Raw genomic sequence first — 11,171 nt, 5'->3', positions numbered from 1 at the left:
GTATGTGGGTGTCTGTGTGTCTGTGTGTGTGTGCCTGTGTGTCTGGCTGTGTGTGTGTGGTTGTCTACGTGTTTGTGTGTGTGTGTGTGTGTGTGTCTGTGTGTGTGTGTCTGTTGGCGTGTTTGTGTGTGTGTGTGTGTGTGTCTGTGTGTGTCTGTGTGTGTGTCTGTATGTGTGTGTCTGTGCGTGTGTGTCTGTGTCTGTGTGTGACTGTGTATGTGTCTGTGTGTGTGTGTATATCTGTGTCTGTGTGTGTGTGTCTGTGTGTGTGTGTGTGCCTGTGTGTGTGTGTCTGTGTCTGTGTGTGTGTCTGTCTGTGTGTGTGTGTGTCTGTGTGTGTGTGGTTGTCTGTGTCTGTGTGTGTGTCTGTGTGTCTGTGTGTGTGTATGTGTGTGTGTCTGTGTCTGTGTGTGTCTGTGTGTGTGTCTGTGTGTGTCTGTGTCTGTGTGTGTGTGTCTGTGTGTGTGGTTGTCTGTGTCTGTGTTTGTCTGTGTGTGTGTATCTGTGTCTGTGTGTGTGTGTCTGTGTGTGTGCCTGTGTGTGTGGGTGTGTCCGTGTGTGTGTGTCTGTGTGTGTGTGTGGGTGTGTGGCTGTCTGTGTGTGTGTGTCAGTTTGTGTGTGTGTGGCTGTGTGTGTGTCTGTCTGTAGGTGTATGTGTGTCTGTGTCTGTGTGTGTGTGCCTGTGTGTGTGTCTGTGTGTGTGTGGTTGTCTGTGTGTTTGTGTGTGTGTGTGTGCCTGTGTGTGTGTCCGTTGGTGTGTATGTGTGTGTCTGTGTGTCTGTGTGTGTGTCTGCATGTGTGTGTGTGTCTGTGTGTGACTGTGTATGTGTCTGTGTCTGTGTGTGTATCTGTGTCTGTGTGTGTGTGTCTGTGTGTGTGTGTCTGTGTCTGTGTGTGTGTGTCTGTGTGTGCGTGTGTGTCTGTGTGTGTGTGTCTGTGTGTGTCTGTGTGTCTGTGTGTGTGTATGTGTGTCTGACTGTGTCTGTGTCTGTGTGTGTGTCTGTGTGTGCGTGTGTGTCTGTGTGTGTGTCTGTGTCTGTGTGTGTGTGTCTGTGTGTGCGTGTGTGTCTGTGTGTGTGTCTGTGTCTGTGTGTGTGTGTCTGTGTGTGCGTGTGTGTCTGTGTGTGTGTGTCTGTTTGTGTCTGTGTGTCTGTGTGTGTGTATGTGTGTCTGACTGTGTCTGTGTGTGTGTCTGTGTCTGTGTGTGTGTGTCTGTGTGTGTGTGGTTGTCTGTGTCTGTGTGTGTCTGCGTGTGTGTCTGTGTGTGCGTTTGTGTGTCTGTGTGTGTGTCTGTGTGTGTCTGTGTGTCTGTGTGTGTGTATGTGTGTCTGACTGTGTCTGTGTGTGTGTGTCTGTGTGTGTGTGGTTGTCTGTGTCTGTGTGTGTCTGCGTGTGTGTCTGTGTGTGCGTTTGTGTGTCTGTGTGTGTCTGTGTGTCTGTGTGTGTGTATGTGTGTGTGTGTCTGTGTCTGTGTGTGTGTCTATGTGTGTGTCTGTGTGTGTGTCTGAGTGTGTGTGTGTGTGTGGGCGTCTGTGTGTGTGGGTGGGTGTGTGGCTGTCTGTGTGTGTGTGTCAGTTTGTGTGTGTGTGGCTGTGTGTGTGTGTCTGTGTGTGGGTGTCTGTGTGCCTGTGTCTGTGTGTGTGTCTGAGTGTGTGTGGTTGTCTGTGTATTTGTGTGTGTGTCTGTGTGTGTGTGTCTGTTGGTGTGTGTATGTGTGTGTCTGTGTGTGTGTCTGTGTGTGTGTGTGAGTGTTTGTGTGTGTGTGTATGTCTATGTGTCTGGGTGTCCGTGAGTGTGTGTCTGTGTGTGTGTGTTTGTGTGTGTGTCTGTGTGTGTGTGTGTGTGTGGGCGTCAGTGTGCGTGTGTGGTTGTGTGGCTGTCTGTGTGTGTGTGTCAGTTTATGTGTGTGTGGCTGTGTGTGTGTGTGTCTGTGTGTGGGTGTCTGTGTGTCTGTGTCTGTGTGTGTCTGTGTGTGTGTCTGTGTGTGTGTCTGTGTGTGTATATGTGCCTGTGTGTGTGCGTCTGTGTGTGTGAGTGTCTGTGTGTCTTTGCATGTGTGGGCGTGTGTGTGTGTGTGTCTGTGTGTGTCGGTGTGTGTGCGCGTCTGTGTGTGTGTGTCTGTGTGTGTGTGTCTGTGTGTGTGTGGGCGACTGTATGTGTGTGGGTGTCTGTGTGTGTGTGTCTGTGTGTGTGTCTGTGTGTGTGTCTGTGTGTGGATGTCTGTGTATGTGTCTGTGTGTGTGTCTGTGTGTGTGCGAGTGTGTGTGTGTGTGTGTGTGTCTGTGTGTGTGTGGATTTGTGTGTCTGTGTTTGTCTGTCTGTGTGTATGTGTCTGTGCGTGTCTCTGTGTGTGTGTCTGTGTGTGTGTGTCTGTGTCTGTATGTGTGTGTCTGTGTGTCTATGTGTGTGTGTTTGGGTGTGTGTGTCTGTGTGTGTGTTTGTGTGTATGTCTATGTGTGTGTCTGCGTGTGTGTGTCTGTGTCTGTGTGTGTGTCTGTGTGTGTGTGTCGGTGTATGCATGTGTGCCTGTGTGTGTGTGGGTATCTGTGTGTGTGTGTCTGTGTGTGTGTGTGTGTGTGTGTCTCTGTCTGTGTGTGTGTATGTCTGTATGTGTGTGTCCGTGTGTGTGTGTCTGTGTGTGTGTGTGTGTCTGTGTGTGTGTGTGTGTCTGTGTGTGTGTATGGGCATCTGTGTGTGTGTGTGGGTGTGTGGCTGTCTGCATGTGTCTGTCAGTTTGTGTGTGTGTGGATGTGTGTGTGTGTCTGTATGTGGGTGTCTGTGTGTCTGTGTCTGTGTGTGTGTGCCTGTGTGTGTGCCTGTGTGTGTGTGGTAGTCTACGTGTTTGTGTGTGTGTGTGTCTGTGTGTGTGTGTGTGTCTGTTGGCGTGTTTGTGTGTGTGTGTGTCTGTGTGTGTGTCTGTGTGTGTGTCTGTATGTGTGTGTCTGTGTGTGTGTGTCTGTGTGTGTGTGTGACTGTGTATGTGTCTGTGTGTGTGTGTGTATCTGTGTCTGTGTGTGTGTGTCTGTGTGTGTGTGTGCCTGTGTGTGTGTGTCTGTGTCTGTGTGTGTGTCTGTGTGTGTGTGTGTGTGTGTGTCTGTGTGTGTGTGTGTGGTTGTCTGTGTCTGTGTGTGTGTGTCTGTGTGTGTCTGTGTGTCGGTGTGTGTGTATGTGTGTGTGTGTGTGTCTGTGTGTGTGTCTGTGTCTGTGTGTGTGTGTCTGTGTGTGTGTGGTTGTCTGTGTCTGTGTTTGTCTGTGTGTGTGTGTCTGTGTCTGTGCGTGTGTGTCTGTGTGTGTAAGTGTGTGTGTCTGTGTGTGTGCGTGTGTCCGTGTGTGTGTGTCTGTGTGTGTGTGTGTGGCTGTCTGTGTGTGTGTGTCAGTTTGTGTGTGTGTGGCTGTGTGTGTGTCTGTCTGTAGGTGTCTGTGTGTCTGTGTCTGTGTGTGCGTGCCTGTGTGTGTGTCTGTGTGTGTGTGGTTGTCTGTGTGTTTGTGTGTGTGTGTGTGCCTGTGTGTGTGTGTCCGTTGGTGTGTATGTGTGTGTCTGTGTGTGTGTGTGGTTGTCTGTGTCTGTGTGTGTGTCTGTGTGTGTCTGTGTGTCTGTGTGTGTGTATGTGTGTGTGTCTGTGTCTGTGTGTGTGTCTCTGTGTGTGTGTGTCTGTGTGTGTGTCTGTGTGTGTGTGGTTGTCTGTGTCTGTGTTTGTCTGTGTGTGTGTGTCTGTGTCTCTGTGTGTGTGTGTGTGTGTGTGTCTGACTGTGTCTGTGTGTGTGTCTGTGTGTGTCTGCGTCTGTGTGTGTGTGTCTGTGTGTGTGGTTGTCTGTGTTTGTGTGTGTCTGCGTGTGTGTCTGTGTCTGTGTGTGTGTCTGTGAGTGTGTCTCTGTGTGTGTGTCTGTCTGTGTGTGTGTGTCTATGTGTGTGTCTGTGTGTTGTCTGAGTGTGTGTGTGTGGGCGTCTGTGTGTGTGTGGGGGTGTGTGGCTGTCTGTGTGTGTGTGTCAGTTTGTGTGTGTGTGGGTGTCTGTGTGCCTGTGTCTGTGTGTGTGTGTGTGTATCTGTGTCTGTGTGTGTGTCTGTGTGTGTGTGTCTGTGTGTGTGGTTGTCTGTGTCTGTGTGTGTCTGCGTGTGTGTCTGTGTTTGAGTGTGTGTCTGTGTGTGTGTCTGTGTGTGTGTGTCTGTCTGTGTGTGTGTGTCTGTGTCTGTGTGTGTGTCTATGTGTGTGTCTGTGTGTGTGTCTGAGTGTGTGCCTGAGTGTGTGTGTGTGTGGGCGTCTGTGTGTGTGTGTGTGGGTGTGTGGCTGTCTGTGTGTGTGTGTCAGTTTGTGTGTGTGTGTCTGTGTGTGTGTGTCTGTGTGTATGTCTGTGTGTGTGCCTGTGTGTGTGTCTGTGTGTGTGTGTGTCTGTGTGTCTATGTGTGTGTCTGTGTGTGTGTCTGACTGTGTGTGTGTGTGGGCGTCTGTGTGTGTGTGGGTGTGTGGCTGTCTGTGTGTGTGTGTCAGTTTGTGTGTGTGTGGCTGTGTGTGTGTGTCTGTGTGTGGGTGTCTGTGTGCCTGTGTCTGTGTGTGTGTGTCTGAGTGTGTGTGATTGTCTGTGTGTGTGTCTGTGTGTGTGTCTGCATGTGTGTGTCTGTGTCTGTGTCTGTGTGTATCTGTGTATGTGTCTGTGTGTGTGTGTATCTGTGTCTGTGTGTGTGTCTGTGTGTGTGTGTCTGTGTGTGTGTGTCTGTGTGTGTGTGTGTCTGTGTGTGCATCTGTGTGTGTCTGTGTGTATGTGTGTGTGTATGTGTGTGTGTCTGTGTGTGTGTCACTGTGTGTGTCTGTGTGTGTCTGTGTGTGTGTCTGTGTGTGTGTGTGGTTGTCTGTTTCTGTGTGTGTCTGTGTGTGTGTCTGTGTCTGTGTGTGTGTCTGTGTGTGTGTGTCTGTGTGTGTGTGTGTGTCTGTGTGTGTGTGTGTGGGTGTGTCTGTGTGTGTGTGTGTGTCTGTGTGGGTGTCTATGTGTGTGTGTGTGGGTGTGTGGGTGTCTGTGTGTGTGTGTGTGTGTCTGTGTGTGTGTGTCTGTGTGTGTGTCTGTGTGTGTGTCTGTGTGTGTGTCTGTGTCTGTGTGTGTGTCTGTATCTCTGTGTGTGTGTGTCGGTGTGTGTGTGTGGGTGGGTGTCGGTGTGTGTGTCTGGGTGTGTCTGTGTGTGTCTCTGTTTGTGTATCTGTGTGTGAATGTGTGTGTGTCTGTGTGTGTGGTTGTGTGTGTGTGTGTGTGTGTGTCTGTGTGTGTGTCTGTGTGTGTGTGTCTGTGTCTGTCTGTGTCTGTGTGTGTGTGTCTGTGTCTGTGCCTGTGTGTCTATGCGTGTGTTTGTGTCTGTGTGTGTGTGTGTTTGGGGGTGGTGTGTCTGTGTGTCTGTGTGTGTGTGTGTGTCTGTGTGTGTGTGTGTGTGTCTGTGTGTGTCTGTGTGTGTGTCTGTGCGTGTGTGTCTGTGTGTGTGTCTGTGTTTGTGTCTGTGTGTGTGTCTGTGTGTGAGAGTGTGTCTGTGTGTGTGGGTGTGCCTGTGTGTGTGTCTGTGTGTGCCTGTGTGTGTGTGCGTGTGTGTGTGCGTGTGTGTGTGTCTGTGTGTGTGTCTGTGTGTGTGTGTGTGTTTCTCTGTGTGTGTGTGTCTGTCTGTGTGTGTGGGTGTGTCTGTGTGTCTGTTTGTGTGTGTGTGTGTGTGTCTGTGTATGTGTGGGTGTGTGCGTGTGTGTCTGTGTGTGTGTCTGTGTGTGTGTGTGTCTGTGTGTGTGTGTCTTTGTGTGTCTGTGTGTGTGTGTGTGTCTGTGTGTATGTGTCTTTATGTGTGTGTCTGTGTGTGTGTGTCTGTGTGTGTGCATCTGTGTGTGTGTGGGTGTCTGTGTGTGGGTGTGTCTGCGTGTCTGTGTGTGTGTGGGTGTGTGTGTGGGTGTGTCTGTGTGTCTGTGTGTGTGGGAGTGTGTGTGTGTCTGTGTGTCTGTGTGTGTGTGTGTGTGTCGGTGTGTGTGTGTGTGTGTGTCTGTGTGTGTGTGTGTGTCCGAGTGTGTGTGTGTGTCTGTGTGTCTGTGTGTGTGTGTGTCTGTGTGTCTGTGTGTGTGTGTGTGTCTGTGTGTCTGTGTGTGTGTGTACGCATCTCCCTTATTCTGTTCCACAATCCAACGAGTTGCTGTCTGATCTGTCCCTCACCTCCTTCACTGACGTTTGCCATCCTTCCCCAACAAAACCCTCCTGATCTCAGGCTGGAAATACCCCACTGATCCTCAGTGCTCAGCGTTGTGGTGAGACAGTCCAAGGTTTCCACACCCATTTTTATGGGGAAATGTTTCCTAATTTCACTCCTAAATGAGCTCACTCTATTGACGATGTTTCTGTCTTGTCCAGGATTCTAGCACCAGATCTTTTACAGCCCCAGAAATGGGATCTTCAGGAATGACACTGAAGAGTGAAATCAGGTGTGGGTCAAACCAACATTTCAACCAATTCCATCAATTCCCGGTGGGCAAAGCCAGTTAAACTTGTCCCCAAAATACACAGACCTGGGAATGGATTTGGGAATGGAGACAATCTTGATATTATTCCAATATGTTTCAGAAATCCCAGAAAAGAATGTGGGACATTTCCATCTCTTACCTGTGCTTGTATTAGACACTGCAATGTTTGCAATATTTGGAATAATCATCTGGAAAAGGCTGTGGAGAGGTAAGAAACAAGGAGTGGAAAATGTCAAACTGAGGGGTCAGGGTGGTTGTGGGGAATATCCAGGATTCAAAACAAAGTGAATGAGTTGAGTTTGTAGCGCAGGTTGAAATCAGTAGCTATATGGTTCTGGGCATCACAGAGCTGAAAATGTGTTACTGGAAAAGCGCAGCAGGTCAGGCAGCATCCAAGGAGCAGGAGAATCAATGTTTCAGGGACGAACCTTCTTCACGAATGAGGAAAGTGTGTCCAGCAGGCTAAGATAAAAGGTAGGGAGGAGGGACTTGGAGGGGTGTTGGAAATGCGATAGGTGGAAGGAGGTCAAGGTGAGGGTGATAGGCCGGAGTGGGGGTGGGGGCGGAGAGGTCGGGAAGAAGTTTGCAGGTTAGGAAGGCGGTGCTGAGTTCGAGGGATTTGACTGAGACAAGGTGAGGGAGGGGAAATGAGGAAACTGGAGAAATCTGAGTTCATCCTAGGGTTCCTAGGCTGAAGATGAGGCACTCTTCCTCCAGCCATCATGTTGCTATGGTCTGGTGATGGAGGAGTCCGAGGACCTTGGTGGAGTGGGAGGGGGAGTTAAAGTGTTGGGCTACGGGATGGTTGGGTTTGTTGGTCCGGGTGTCCCAGAGGTGTTCTCTGAAACGTTCCGCAAGAAGGCGGCCTGTCTCCCCAATATAGAGGAGGCCACATCGGGTGCAGCGATGCAGTATATGTGTGTGGAGGTGCAGGTGAATTTGTGGTGGATATGGAAGTGTCCCTTGGAGCCTTGGAGGGAAGTAAGGGGGGAGGTGTGGGCGCAAGTTTTGCATTTCTTGCAGTTTCAGGGGAATGTGCCGGGAGTGGAGGTTGGGTTGGTGGGGGGTGTGGATCTGACGAGGGAGTCACGGAGGGAGTGGTCTTTCCGGAACGCTGATAGTGGAGGGGAGGGAAATATATCCTTGGTGGTGGGGTCCGTTTGGAGGTGGCGGAAATGACGACGGATGATATGCTGTATATGGAGTTTGGTGAGGTGGTGGGTGAGGACCAGTGGGGTTCTGTCTTGGTGGCGATTGGAGGGGCGGGGCTCAAGGGCAGAGGAGCAGGAAGTGGAGGAGATGCAGTGGAGAGCATCATCGATCACGGAGACACAGCTAAAACTCATCCCAGGGAAGAAGAAACATACTAAAGGGAGGATGAGGTAACCACGGCTGACAAGTCAAGTCAGGACAGAATAAAAGTCAAATGATAAAGGATAGAGTGTGGTGAAAATTGGGATAACTTTAAAACCCAGCAGAGGACAATTGAAGAAGCAATAAGGGGGAGAAGCTGAAATATAAGTGAGGCTAACTAGTAATATGAAAGAAGGTTGCAAGAGATTTTTTGATGACTAAGAATGTGAGAGACAAGAGTGGCCTTTGGATCACTGGATGCTGAGGCTGGAGAAACAGTAATGAGGCACAAGGAAATGGTGGAGGAACTGAATAGATACTTTGCATCAGGCTTCCCAACGAAAGGCTCGACCCTCTCCACCTCAGCTCTGTTAATGTAGATAAGGGCATGACCTCCTCCCTGCTTCAGGAAGTCAATGATCAGCTCATTAGTTTTGCCAACATTGAGAGAGGGAATGTTATCATTGCACCTTGGCACTGAGCACTCTAACTCCTTCCTGTGTTCGGACTCCCCACTGTTTGATACCCATCCTACCACGGTGGTGTCATCAGCAAATGTGCAGATGGTGTTTGTTGGGAATTTGGCAACACAGCTATGGGGGTACAGGGAGTATGGTAGAGGACTGAGTACGCATCATCGTGGGGTATCAGTGTTAAGGATTATCATGGAGGAGGTGCTGTTATCTATCTTCACTGATTGCTGTCTGTAGGTCAGGAAGCTGAGGGTGGAGGCAAGACCTAGGTCTTAGTGTTTTGAGATCGGACTGGAGCAGGTTATGGTGTTTAAGGAGGAGCTGTAGTCATAGGTGTCCTTACTGTCCAGATGTTCCAGGGATGAGTGTCGGGCTACGGAAATGCATCCGCTGTGGACCTGTTTTGCTGGTAGGCAAATTGGAGGGGATCAAGGGGGAGACTAGAGTTGGTGTGAGTCATGACCAGCCTCTCGAGCACTTCATGATGATGGAGGTCAGAGCCACTGGGTAGTCCACATTAAGGCACATTGTGTGGGTTTTCCTTGGCACTGGGATGATGGTGGTCTTCTTGAAGCAGTAACATGGATTGGGAAATGGTTAATATAACACCCCTGTTCAAAAGCAAAAGAAATAAATACTTGGCCCTTTAGCCTGCCCTTGGTCATTGGTGAGATTTTAGAGTCTATAATGAAGGATGAGAATGTGGAGTATTGGAAGTGAAGGTAAAGTAAGGCTGAGCCAGCATGTCTGACAGATCCGTTAGAATTCTTCGAGGAGGTAATGAGCAAGTTTGACAAGGAGAGGCAGTGAATCTATTTGGATTTCTAGAAGACCTTTGACAAGGTGCCACACAGACGGCTGCTCAAGACAACAAGAGCCCACCCTGTTAGGGGCAAGGTACTGGCACGGTTACAGGATTGGCTGACTGGCAGAAGGCAGAGAGTAGGGATAAAGGGATCTTTTTAAGGATGGTAGAATTCTGTAGGACTCAGTGTTGGGACCACAACTGTTCACGTTGTACAATAAAAGGATCTGGATAAAGGTAAACAATCAGTGGAGATATAGCCCAAAGAGAGAGAAAACCAGTTGTACAGACAAAGGAGTGGATAACAGAGCCTGGGAGAATGGGTCACTGCTAATGGGGATTATTAATTGCTGACAAGGGTTGTGGCCAATTGCGTGTGTGTGTGTGTTGTGATTTGTGTGTGTGTGTGGTGCGTGTGTGTGTGGTGCATGTGTGTATGTGTGTGTGTGTGTGTGTGTGTGTGTATGTGTGTGTGTATGTGTGTATGTGTGTGTGTGTCTGTGTGTGTGTGTATGTGTGTGTATGTGTGTGTGTGTGGTGCGTGTGTGTATGTGCGTGTGTGTGTGTGTTTGTGTGTGTGTGTGTATGTGTGTGTGTCTGTGTGTGTGTGTCTGTGTGTGTGTGTCTGTGTGTGTGCCTGTGTGTGTCTGTGTGTGTGTGTATGTGTGTGTGTCTCTGTGTGTGTGTGTGTGTGTGTGTGTATGTGTGTGTGTGTGTCTGTGTGTCTGTGTGTGTGTCTGTGTGTGTGTAACATGGGGAAAGGTACTCAAACCTGAAATTGTTAAACTCTGTATTGAGTCCACACGGCTGCAGGGTTCCCAAGCAGAAAATGAAGTGCTGTCCTTCAAGCCTGTGCAAAGCTTCACTGGTGCACTGCAGCAAGCCTGAGACAGAGATGTTGGCCAGGGAACAGGGTGATGTGTTGAAGTGATAGGAACTGAAATCTCCAGGTCGTTTCTGCGACTCGAGCATGGGATTGTGTGGAGCAGTCCCGCAGTGTACGCTTTGTTTTCCCAATGGAGAGGGGACAACAGTCTCAGCAGTGAATACAGTCGCCGGGATTGAGTGGAATGCTTCACCTGGAAGGTGTGTTTTGATTCTGGGATACGGAGGACAGTGGAAGTAAATGGGTAGGTGACACACCTTCTGCCATTGCAGGGAAAGGTGCTGTGGGGCTGTGGGGGAGGGGGACGCGGAGGTCAGTGGGGAGATTGGGGAGGGGGTTGGGAGTGAAGAAGGAATGGACCAGGGTTTCTCAGAGGGAATGGTCCTTGTTGAAGGTCGGGAAGGGTCAGGCAGTGGAATGTGGGTTTGGTGCTGGCATCCTGCTGGAGGTGGAAATGGCAGCTAATGGTCCTCCGGATGTAGATGGTGGTGGGACAGTGGGTGAAGACAAGGGAGACCCTATCACTGTTGTGTAAGGTGGGGGGCAAAGTGTGGGAGATGGGTCAGACCCGGCCAACTGCCCTGTCAACCACGGTGTTGGGAATTCCTCGGCTGAGGAAGAAGATGGACATTTCTGAGGCCATCTTATCGAAGCTGGCATCATTCAAACAGATGCAGTGGAGACAAAGTCGCTCAGAGAATAGAACAGTCTTTACAGGAAGCAGGATGTGAGGATGTCCAATCAAGGTACCTGTGGGACTCGGTTGGTTTGCAGTGGGTATTGTCACCAGGCTCTCCCAGAAATGGAAACAGGTGTTAAGGAAGGGAAGGGAGGAGTCAGAGATGGACCAAGTGAGGGTGAGAGCAGGGTGGAAACTGAAAGGGAAATTGATAAACTTGATAAACCAATTCTAGACAAGAGAGGGAAGCAGCATTAGTGATATCATTGACCTACCGGAGAAACAGTTGTGAGTGGGGGCCAGAATAAGAGTGGGAGTAGGAATGTTCCAAGAGGCAGGCATGTGGATATGTCTGGTATGCATACCTTTGACCTGAAGAAAGAGTTCAGGGAAGGTTTAAGGATGGGCTTGGCCGGAGGAGGTTGGTGATGGATGGAGATGGTTCAGACCATTTTACCAGGAAGATGGGGAGATCCCTGAGACCATCCTGACTGGGGATAG

General features: G+C 49.8%; 1 protein-coding gene across 1 annotated transcript in view; it reads right to left on the bottom strand.

The window, feature by feature from the left end:
- LOC122547123 (class I histocompatibility antigen, F10 alpha chain-like) overlaps positions 1-11,171 on the bottom strand; it is a 929,735-nt gene that overhangs the window by 746,636 nt on the left and 171,928 nt on the right. The window lies entirely within an intron of this gene.

Source organism: Chiloscyllium plagiosum, unplaced genomic scaffold (genome assembly GCF_037043375.1).
Source record: "Chiloscyllium plagiosum isolate Xiang-an unplaced genomic scaffold, Cpla_swu_hap1 HiC_scaffold_35, whole genome shotgun sequence".
Classification (NCBI taxonomy): Eukaryota; Metazoa; Chordata; class Chondrichthyes; order Orectolobiformes; family Hemiscylliidae; genus Chiloscyllium; species Chiloscyllium plagiosum.
The sequence above is the reverse complement of the archived record's forward strand: the minus strand, read 5'-3'. Positions and strand labels throughout refer to the sequence as shown.